Source organism: Rhipicephalus sanguineus, chromosome 6, assembly GCF_013339695.2.
Source record: "Rhipicephalus sanguineus isolate Rsan-2018 chromosome 6, BIME_Rsan_1.4, whole genome shotgun sequence".
In the NCBI taxonomy this organism is placed as follows: Eukaryota; Metazoa; Arthropoda; class Arachnida; order Ixodida; family Ixodidae; genus Rhipicephalus; species Rhipicephalus sanguineus.
The window spans coordinates 177,771,489-177,780,068 of NC_051181.1; the positions used below are offsets into that span (position 1 = coordinate 177,771,489).

General features: G+C 44.1%; 1 long non-coding RNA gene across 1 annotated transcript; it reads right to left on the minus strand.

Moving 5' to 3' along the window:
- Positions 1-6,381: 6,381 nt before the first annotated feature.
- On the minus strand, positions 6,382-8,315 carry LOC125758818 (uncharacterized). Its single transcript, XR_007416447.1, has 3 exons — positions 8,192-8,315; positions 7,541-7,677; positions 6,382-6,564 (listed from the first exon to the last, which is right to left on the minus strand). It is a non-coding gene; the product is annotated as an uncharacterized LOC125758818 (long non-coding RNA).
- Between the last annotated feature and the right edge of the window lie 265 nt (positions 8,316-8,580).

Sequence of the window (8,580 nt, forward strand, 5' to 3'; positions counted from 1 at the left end):
CTTGTTCCAGAATGCCAGGCTTCACCTTACAAACAATTGAGTGAGAGCTCACATTGGTGACATTGCAGGCGTCAGTCCAAGCCATTGACACGAGCACCAATACCACTTCATGGTCCATAAAAAGTTCGAAGTGGTGTCCCTAAAACACACAAAAACACGTTGTCAATACACACATGGTAACCAGTAAGTTATCACCGGTTTGACAGCATCCCCAGTTGAAAAGTCCTCATGAAACACTAATATGTATAATTGTCATAAGGCGTAATCGTAATTAAGTGGGGCAAACTTCAGGTGAGGCATTGACTCACGGAATACGGTCCGTAGTTTGCTGATACGTTAGCGAGTATGCGTTCATCGATAACGACGCAAGCAAGTGGTCTAAGACAGGTAACCCTTCATCCTTCGAAATCCCTTTAGAACACCGTTAAAAAGATTGCTACAAGTCAGTGTTAGCCCTTAGGTTATGTCGGTTTAGTTACCAAGGACGACAGTGCGATATCGAGCATTCACGAAGACCGTATGTATTCAATGACAGCGACCAGAAGTACAGCAAATGCAAGATTATAAGGCGACGTAGTGATGCCGGTAGACATACTCAATACCAGCTCATGTACGATAATAACTCAAGTTAATGGCACACATTTGCGAGAATACCATTGGCTTCAAAATTGCGTTAAAATAACTCTAATCCCTCACCGTGATCCTAATTGTAGGTTCGCTGGGGTCGATGGCACGTTCCACTTCAGGAAATCGCTTGAACTGTGGCTCCGGTTGGTAGGTAAACGTGAAATGTCCATTGTCGCCGCTTGCGGCCAGTGGAAGAGTCAGCCCATCCATTTGGAAGCTGATCCGCACAGGAACAGAGTCGTTCAATGCTTTCAAATCACTCGGGTTCATAACAGATGAATCCATAAGGGAAATGCCAGGGCACAGCATCTTGGAGCCTCCCTCCAGAACGCGACATTCCTGCATTGCATAGTATTCGTTCAAAAAAACATTTCATTGACAGTTTCAGAGGCTGCAGCTACTTGGCGCGTGCCACGATAATCGACGCGATGCGTCTCATTTAACCTGAAAGTATGTCTGCGTGAAGACGTTTCGCTTAGCCTCCAAAGCTTGTACCCGAGAGATTGCAATGAGACGTAGAGTGCGTGCGGACATATTTTTTTCTGTAAGGTGGCCTCAATGTAAACAGAACGTCTAAAGCGGGTGAGGTGAATGCTGCTCAGCAGTGTACATTGTCGCGTTCTTTTATTCAATGTGTCCTCACTCGGAAATCTGATGAAAAATAAAAGAAAACGAAAGCCTCACAATGTCCCTCATGCATTCGCATAAGACGGCACGAATGTGAAAGTCACCACCACCACCACCATCATCATCGGAGCTTGAGTGGTCACGTGAGCTATTGCACCGCACGCCGCCTTTTTTAGGCCGCCAGCGTCTTTGTTGATTACTGACGGTGGTGAAGATGAGATGGTGAAGATAGGCTCAGCCCTTTGTAACGGGTTGGCAGCTTTGAACCCCCTACTTGTTCAGCAGTTAAGATGGTGTGACACTTGATGCAACTCCACTCTTCTACAACGCAGTATTACATCTGTTAACATGACGTATTGCCCAACATGATGAATGTACAGGGCCTTTTCCCAAAGCGGTTTCAAGTACTGGCGCGGCAATGCGGTACAATACCTGACTGCCACGCAGAATACCTGGGTTCTTTATCGGCTGAAAGCCCAATTATTAATTAATGGCACGTGGGTTTTCCAGTGCCGCATGCCGCGTTTTTCAATTAAGGGTCTCGGCCTAATAAAAAAATCGCTAGTTGTGACATGCCTTTTCACTGCCTCCTCGCTACTCTGCAAAGCATATTCGAAGAACGCGTTCATAAACTACAGATATTAAATTCCTGCAAAAATTGTTATTGGCCATATTAGCTATCACTTCTGAGCTTCTGGATGCTCTCTTCTGATGATATAGTCTTGCAACTTGAATACGCACGAGCAGCCGTTCTTATATGCGAAGAAGAATGTCACATGCTTAAACAGCCTCTCACCTTTCTTATGTACTCTGTCTGCTCTTGGCTCAGAGAGGTCACTTGAGTGATGATGACTGGCAGAGCAACGCTGTCCAGATGTGAGCCTGTCACTTCAACGGAGAAGTTCCGACTGTAAATCGTTATTGTACCAACCGTAACCATCTAATTACGCACAACTAATTACGCTCCCGTGAAAACAAATTGGTCTGCATAGATTCCTTACTGACGTCTGGCTAGACGATTTTAACGAACAATCTAATTACTGTGGGCACAGAATTTCAACTACTGCATACGTTTGGCACAATATCATTTTAGTTGCCTTTAGGCTAGAGGAACCTCAACGTGCCAACGTCAGCGAACATCGTTATGTACTACCAAGAACAATTTTAGTTGTAGCACCCCAAAATTCGCGATTGCCACTTGCCTGAAAGTAGCCCTCTTGGGTTTTATGTCTTCGATGACGGGATCCGGCTTGTAGATGAAATTGGATCTCAGCAAGGTGGATGGAATGAAAGGAACATCTGCGCCGTCTATAGTTAGGATGACTTGCATCTCCTGGCCCACCATGCTTTTGCTGGCGACGGCACACGTCGAGCACTCCAGGAACATCGAGGTTACCCTGTCACAATGTACATATCTCAGTGGCTCCTCGTATAGTTGTAATATAAGCGAGTACTAAAGTTCGTTTAGAAAGCTGGCTCCCCCGCGGCTCGTATCTTAAGTGCATACCTGTAGATAGTGCATCCACCTCCTCCTATTGTCACGCCGCGTTCTCTTCCACGGTGGAGGTTTGATCCAAAGGAGTGATGTTCGTTCCTCCAGCCGCTGGGCCTACCGTGGCTTAACACCGGTGAATATTGCCACTCCGCTAACAGGAACACAAGAAAAGTGTTATATTGGAATTACTAGGCTGTCTGACGGTGACAGTTAAGCAGACAATTGAGAATAATAATAATAATATCTGGGGTTTAACGTCCCAAAACCACGATTTAATTATGAAGGACGCCGTTGTGGAGGGCTCCGGAAATTTCGACCACCTGGGTTCTTTAACGTGCACGTAAATCTAAGTACAGACAATTGCGCATATCGTTATGCCAAAATTGCTAAATAAACGAACGCCACTTTAGCGCCTCTTAGTTTCCCAGTTAATGATGAGAAATTAGCAACGGTAACAAGCAGACGTCTGCCCACGCTTATGGGAATGCAGCAGAGTGCAAATGTTAAGTATATGCACAAATTGGTTCCCTCATGTGTCGTCGATATGAATAATAATGCGTTCTTTTGCGTGTATGCACCAAAAACAATTATTAGGTTGAAGCGCAAACTTCTGTAGATTAGCAGACGTGATTGATTTCCTAACGTTGTCTTTTATCCAAGAGGGAGAGAGAGAAACGAAGGGGAAATGCAGGTAGGTTAACCAAGCTTTGGCTCGGTTGGCTACCCTACATGTGGGGTGTGAGAAAGGGGGAATAGATAAGATAAAGAAAGAACAAGAATAAGAAAAAGAATAAATGAACAGTTGGTGCGAACACAAACAACAGCATTTTCTAAGTTATCCATTGTATCGGTGCCCTTGGTTATTTTCGGCTGCCATGACGTGCATTTGCTATTATATAGAAGTTAGGAGTACAACATATCCACATGAAATATACTCCAGATCCTGAAGACTCCACTATAAGATGACAGGTGACCGTCCTTCATTCAAACAGCCAAGCGGATGCCACAGGAAGCGAGGAAGGACAGACAGTAAAAGTACGCACAACTGTTTGCGCAGTGGCTAAGCGAGATGCTGGTCGTGACCTCCGGCTCTATGTAGCTGTCCATTTCGGGCGTCGGCAAGTAGTAGAAACTGAAGTAGCCCGCTTTGCCGAGGCGGTCAGGTGGCAGATGTAGTCCGTCCATGTGGAAGCTGATTAACGCCGGCACGCGAAACCGGTGATTCCGCAGTTCGTCTCTGGTGATCACTGAGAACTGCAGCAGAGACGGTCCGGGACACAGCATCTTGCGGCCTTCCATCAACACGCGACAGTCCTACGAGTCAAAACGTTGCACAAGACACAATAATCACTGCCACTATACATTCACTAGACAGTCGAGCCCACAGCAAATAGTTGTGCAATAAATGGCGGCCATAAAGCAATTTACCCGTCTACAACGCGAAAAAAAAAGTCACAGCTTCATCGCAAGGGCGAAGCAATGAATGCGATAGCAACATATTGGAATGTTGTTCGAAGTAAGAATCCTTTAAAGGGGCCATGAATCACTTTTTAAAGTAATCATCGAATGACCTCAGTGTCGGAGTGTATTACCCCACGAATCCATTGCCGCAAATATTACTCGAATTCGTCAAGAACGAGTGGAGTTACAGTGGTTGGTCGCATGCTTTAAGGGCTTTCTCTATTCTCTCGTTCCGACGAGCGCGCTTTAAGCTACACAGGGAGTGATGGCATGGGGGAAGAAGTTAACTCAGGGCGCCTCGTGACCTTGAGCGCGCGTGAGGAAACGCGATCACACACACACACTCTCTCTCTTTCTCGTGATTCCTGTTCGCGAGTGTGCCTCACTGCGTAATGACTATGGAGTGCGGCGCCGGTATGTGGCGGAACCCCGTGGCAAGAAGTCTATCCGATTCCAAATGCCGCTCTTGATTTCTGTCGGCTATTGGTTAATAGCATGCTATCTGCTGTTCGACGTCAAACAGCAGAGGCCGGCTGCTTCGCAGAGAGTGAGCACAGGATCCCGTACGGGCGCCTGAGATTATGACAACTGCGTCCTCCGCCTGTAAACGTCCTTGCTGCCCAAGACTCATAGCAGTGCGTGCTATCCGCAGGATGTGCTTTCTCACCAAGCCAGAGAAGTGGCTCATGGCTCCTTTAAGTGCCACATCAGATTTCAAAAATTCTTGAGCACTTACGGCTGACTATTTATGGAGTGGTTACATATCTCCCTTGTGGAATAGCATTTAAACGTTTCGCGCGACTTACAATAAGCACGGACTCTTACCTTCACTAAGATCTGTCTTTTCTTGAAGTTGAGAGAATCCACTCGAACTACTATCTTTGGAGCTGCGGCGCTGTCCAGAAAGACACCGTTCGCCACAAGGGTGAAGTTCTCGCTGGAAATGGTAAGTTTTTGCAGTGACCAAAACTGTCACTAAATTTTCACATGATCTTGTCTCTATAACCGTCTCAATAAGCACCGATTTCTCATCTTTTCACAGAGATCAAATATTGAAAATTTGGGTAAGGTCCGTTATTACAAGCACATTTTTTTGTAATTATCGAAAAGGGTTTTGGCATTATAAATACCAAACGTTGTCACTTCCCGTGTCGCCAGTCTTGTGAGATTATAGCTCGGTGCGTAGAAATAACTTGTCTAAAAGGAAAGAAACGAACCATGCAGCGAAATGACGTATCCTTAAAGGCCACACAATCACTGGAAGATGCTGGCAACAAGAGCGCTTACGCATCACCGTAGTGATGGTGACGGATTTGACTTTCTCAATACTTAATGTATGATCAGATCAAGACAGTCAAGCCCGTCACCATCACTATGGTGACGGACTTGATGCGCACCAGCCTGCGGGCGCATCGCAGCCAGCCTGCAGCAACCTGTGTACTGCAAACCAGCCTGATGAGCACCAGCCTGCACCAACCGATGCACTGCAAAAATTCAGTGACGAGGTTGTATGAATGTTGGAAAACACATGGCTAGCACCCTACTCCAGCTGTCCGCCATCTCTGCTATAACGCTTCGCGCCAGAGTCTAATGGTGAGGCGCAGCGCGCGTTCTTGTGTCGACTTGGTACAAAATAGAGATCCCCAACAAAATAAAATGGGCTGTCCATCTTCAACCATATTTAACTACTTAGAACTGGACTTGCATTATGGTAACTGTGCTAATTAATTTTGACCTGCAGCTTCAGCGAAAAACTGCTACAGCATTTGATGTTTCTATGAGAAGTTCGCTTGAATGTTCCGAAGTTACTCTGTCTCAGACATGAACTCCACATATTCTACATTAATTACATGCAAGCACACTAAACTTATTGATTGATTTGCAACTTACTTGTGGCTTGAACACTAAGCGAGAGGGAAAAAAATCTTTCACGTATTTTTATGCTTCCTTTTTTTCTTTTTAAGAATATTAGTTATTGTTCACTAATAAACACTCTTTTCATAATGACACTTCTGTATAGCTACAAATTTTAGGATAAAATTAAATGGCGTGGTTTCTTTTGGCTACATTTAACTTGAGTTCTGGGTTCTTTTCAAATCTACCCAACGACAACCCTGGTATAGCCACGAAACAGTTCGTAGTCACAATTATTGACGGTTACATACCTAAAAGTTGCATTGGAGGGAGAGATGTTGTCGATCACTGGGTTCGGCATGTAAGTGAATGTTGGGCGTCGACCATCCGACGTAGTGAAAGGAACTTCAGCGCCATCTATAACCAGCCTGACTTGCATCCTTTGAAGCGATCTAGGGCTTACGGAGCTCGTTGAACAATGAAGAAACCTATTTTCCACTCTGTAGTAACAGACAGAAAAAGAGGACTCAGTTGTCATTCATTCATTCATTCATTCATTCATTCATTCATTCATTCATTCATTCATTCATTCATTCATTCATTCATTCACTGCCAATAATATTCAGTGCCGTAAAAATAGCGTTATATATAAAAAGATACTACGAAAATACATCTATCGCGACAGAATCATGGTAACACAGGGGAGGGGAGAGAGGAGGGGAGAGGGTTTGCGCATGCGTAGTAAGGGTGGTCACGCCGCACACCACCACCACCACCGGATTGAACTCCGCTGTAAGATGCTTCACATCTAAAACTGATGCTCTTGAGAGCAGCACTGATATTGTTCTTTCGTAAGACTCCCATTCCCAGTTAGCGAGGTTACACCTATTGTCTTATCATACATTAGGAACAAGGAAACGACAGAACACTATAGCGGTAGTAACGCATTTGCACAGATATTTAACGCATCGTTTCGCCGACGGGCCGCACAGTCAAATGATGGGCTAAAAAAAAATTCGGCAGATCCCATGTTCCGACCATTTGGGCACATCACTATTGTTCCGGCGTTATCTTGTGACTAGAGAAATATTATACAGTTAATCTCTCTTGCGTTTCGTTATTATCTGTATAATAAAATCGGTTATTTTACTGAATTATAGTCATGCGGTTGCAGGCCTAAGGTGAAATCAACTCGCTGATTGCACAGGTAATTGCAGGTCGTCGCGAGAAGCCTTTGTTATGCAGTGTACACACACAAATAAGATTATTATTAATAACAATTACATTATTATTATTATTATTATTATTATTATTATTATTATTATTATTATTATTATTATTATTATTATTATTATTATTATTATTATTATTATTATTATTTAGTAGTAGTAGTAGTAGTAGTAGTAGTAGTAGTAGTAGTAGTAGTAGTAGTAGTAGTATACACGACTAGGTATGAAATCTGTGTTGATCACTTACCTTCTTATTCCGCATAAGCTTCTGCCGATTTTCACTACCTGCTCTAAGCCAATGTCTAGGTTAACTCCGCTCAAAGAAATGTTGGTTCCTCCAGCTACTGGTCCATGAGTAGGTGCCACTCCATCGAACGACACAACCTGGAAATGTTCAACAAAACACGCCCACAGTGCAGTTGTTAAATGCCTGTACAGTGAAATCAAGAAGGCGACTTAAAGTGCAACGTGCTACAGGATTGTATATTTACTTTATAGAATGACATGAACACTTAAAAGCTACATTGTGACGCCATGTGAATCCCTAGAGGTGAGCAGGCGTTAAACGTTTTCCCCCTTACTTATGCGAAATAAATTGCCTGACGCATTTGATTCGCGCACTCCTGAATATTCGCGTGAAAAAATCATTACGCCATAACATGTTCAAAGAACAGATCAATGAGAGATGTTTGATATTGATATATGGATAAATACGCCTGGCCGCCTTGTGTTCAAGAAAGGGGGTAGGAGAATAAAAGATAAAAATATGGTGATGTTAGCGCTAAGAATAACTGCAGCTACTGCGTCTCACGTAAGACCCAGTGATATGAGTCAGAGCTATTATTGACTCCATGAGTGAAAATCGATCATTCGTTTTTTTTTATTAATTCATACGTACCTTGTATTCGAAGCCAGAGGGAACCGTGTGATTTTGCGAAACACGGTAACTTTTGCCGGCGTTGCTGAAAATGTCATTTACGCTTATCACAATGTCTACTTTTGAGGTGCGCTGCACGGGGGGCGTTCGGCATTTCACTCTGAAAGACACATACAACATGGCGTAAACATTCTTTCATGCAACAGCATTTTCTGGCTATGGCTCTACGCACTTTGACTTGATTAGGTTTCTATCTGCCGACTAAATACATTTAAACGAGACAACCGGATTTCGAAGGTGGGAAACCTCTCCCCTATAAGGATTGAGAAAGCGACGGGGTGCTTCTGCCCAACGCCAGCGCTACGCAGCCAAAATAGGAGCATAGAGGGACGGCCATAAATCCAAGAATG